We start from the raw sequence: 468 nt of genomic DNA, 5'->3' as shown, positions 1-468 counted from the left end.
GTTTTATAAATACAAAATTAGTTTTAATAAATATAAATATTTTTATAAATATAAAAATGTTTTGTAAAATCGAAAAAATCGAATTTATATACAAAAAAGTTTTGTAAAATCCCAAAATCGAATTTATACACAAAAAACGAATTTATATACAAAAAACGATTTTATAAATACAAAAAAAAAATAAAAAATTAAAAAAATTCTAAATCAATTCATCAAAACAAATTATTCAACCAAATCACAATTCTAAACCTATTATACAACAAAATCACAATCCTAACCAATCACCCTAACAAAAATCTTTCAAAACTACACAAAAAACCTAACAAATAGAACCTAAGAGAGTGGGATAGGGTCCTTTTACATGATTTGTGTAGGTTTAGAGAGGATTTACATGATTTGTGTAAGAGAAAGGGGAGATCGCCGGAGATATCGTCGATTTTTTCCTGAAATCCGACGATATCTCCGGCG

Source organism: Brassica oleracea, chromosome C6 (genome assembly GCF_000695525.1).
Source record: "Brassica oleracea var. oleracea cultivar TO1000 chromosome C6, BOL, whole genome shotgun sequence".
NCBI lineage: Eukaryota > Viridiplantae > Streptophyta > Magnoliopsida > Brassicales > Brassicaceae > Brassica > Brassica oleracea.
Note: the sequence above shows the minus strand (reverse complement) of the source record.